The 2,382-nt window shown below is 51.3% G+C and overlaps 1 protein-coding gene across 1 annotated transcript in view; it reads right to left on the minus strand.

Moving 5' to 3' along the window:
• The window catches only part of LOC113210348 (putative inorganic phosphate cotransporter), a gene marked incomplete in the record, with an annotated part of 27,209 nt that overhangs the window by 8,802 nt on the left and 16,025 nt on the right, over nucleotides 1–2,382 (minus strand).

Genomic DNA, 2,382 nt, shown 5'->3' on the forward strand with positions numbered 1-2,382 from the left:
CGATACGCGTAGAGAGCGCGCGCCACAATGTCATTCGCCGACAGATTGGCACGATTGGCCGATTACAGGGCCTACATTACAGAAATGTACACAGCTTTGCTGGAGCGGCATCATGGCCACTGTGTCGTGTGCGTCGTCCCGTCGAGTCGGGCAGAATAAAAATGCAGGCACCATATATGGCGTGGTTCTCCAGTGAACTCTATGCTTGCGTTGGTCCCATAGGCCCGCCCCATATCCGAAAAATGTTTCAACCAAAAAGGCAACATGCTGGCATGCCGCAACCTTTCGTACGAAAACGTGAATGGACTGTAGTGGGCGCGGGCGTAGTTCCTTTACTGATTTGTTCCAAATGTGATGAAATTGTGACCTGGTAGGACGCACCTGACGTCGGCATTGTGATTAAACGAGATAGAAGAAACAAGAAACGCTACCGGATATTTTGTCCTGTCCAGCCACATACCGGCGCGGCAGGAATGTGCAGCTAAAGCCTAAGCCCCGGCCCCGGAGGGAATGCCGGACGTGGACGTGGGGCTGCGGCCGACAGCAACCCCATCCCACCACACCGCCGCGTCGCCCACTCTGCCCAGAAGAGCCGAGGAAGTGGCTGGATTTTTGTGGGAGTTAAGTTGGGGTCCTGTGCGTGAGCGGGCCACACAGTACCGCACCCCCTCACCGGCCAAACCACCCTCTTACCTACCAAACCCACACACCACCACTACGCCCGCTCTTCTAGCAAAGGGCTCTCTCAGTAAAGCAATGACTTTAATTTTTTTTAAGTGTGGGGCCGAGGGGGGGGGGGCAGGGGCCCTATTAAAAGTCTACAGCATTGCTTTGTAGTTACAACCAAGGATTTTCTTGGTAAGCTACGAATGAAACAGCATCACCGCCGTACTACAAATAACGGGCGTCGTAGCATTGAAAGCACTGCTTTGCAATACGAAAAAATATTTGTAAGACAAAGAATGTAATACGAAGCAATCCCTCGTAATACAAAGCAATTGGATTAATTGTAAAGCTTACAAAGGAAACACTTTAAAAGCTTTCAACAGTGAGGGAAGAGAAGTCAAGAAGAAAGGCCAACCACCACCCTGTTCTGTCTAAGAGTCATCAACTCCAGGGGGAGTCGATCGAAGGAAATTTCCATCCCCGGCCTGAGCTGTCCAACTCGCGACCGGACTCCACAAGAGCTCAATTCTATGTCACTTTCATCGACGAGAAAATCGACACGACATGCAAAATGTGCCCCCACACCTTCAACCAGTTTCCCGAAAGGGGCTGGTCAAGTCAAAGCTGGAGGCTTTAAATTACTCTACGCGTATTCTACGGCAAAACCAAACTGACAATTTCAATAATGGAGTTGGAAAATCGTGGAAATGGGAAGATGACTACTAATTGACATGTGTTGGGTAACATACTACACTGCAGGTTGTGCGAGTTAGTGTAACTTTTCTTACTGGGTATAGGAACCGACAGAAACGGTTTGCTAGATGCCTGCAGATACACACTGATAAATGATGTCAGTTTCAGAATGATGTAATATTTTCATGCAAGGAATTGTACAATGATCAACCCAAGTTAAAAATTTCCCCCCATAAAAACATTTTTAAAAATCCATGAAAGTGCGCAAACTACCCCCGTATAACATGCAAATGGATGATTGTGTGACGCATTTGATTACAATTGTAAAAAAAGAAAAAATATCACGTTTTCACTTTGAAAAATAAAACAATGTCACAATAATTTTAGTAGAGAATATAATCTATTTGCCTTGGTTTGTCCTTCGGATGGCGCAATCCTCGGCAGAACAACGCGGCTGGCGAGCTGACCTGCCGCCCCTGCAGAACTCACCTGTGGCGTGGGCGTTGCCGTTGAGCCCGTTCACGTCCTTCTTGGTGGGGGAGATCATGATGGCGGTGGCGCCGGGCGTGAGGGTCTGTGCGTCGTCGTCCTCCTCCTCGGCGGCCACTCGGGCGGCGCTGCTGTCCTGGGCCTGCGCGGCGGCAACAACAACAACAAGCAGTCCGTCAGCAGGACGCACGGCACGACGACGGGAGCGTGTTTTGGGCGACGCGCTAGAGCAGACGACGCGGACTCGGACACGTACTCGACGACACTCGCTCGCTCCCCCGGGTCTGTGCTGCTACGCGATGTCGTCGCCCGCTCTGCCGTCCGCCAGCACCACCACTGCCAGACTGGCGGCGCGCGGAGCACAGCCCGGCCCGGGGGCCACCCGTGTATCTCCGCTTCTCTACTCCTCATCACTCTCTTCGTCGCACTCGCACTCCTTGCATCTCTCGCATTTCAATATGCTGCCTTTCGTCTCTCCTTTACTCCCTCTTCCTCTGTCTATCGCACACTGTGTGAGTGTGATTGTACGTGTGT

The sequence above is a fragment of the Frankliniella occidentalis genome, unplaced genomic scaffold (genome assembly GCF_000697945.3).
Source record: "Frankliniella occidentalis isolate FOCC.00 unplaced genomic scaffold, Focc_3.1 Scaffold2, whole genome shotgun sequence".
Lineage (NCBI taxonomy): Eukaryota > Metazoa > Arthropoda > Insecta > Thysanoptera > Thripidae > Frankliniella > Frankliniella occidentalis.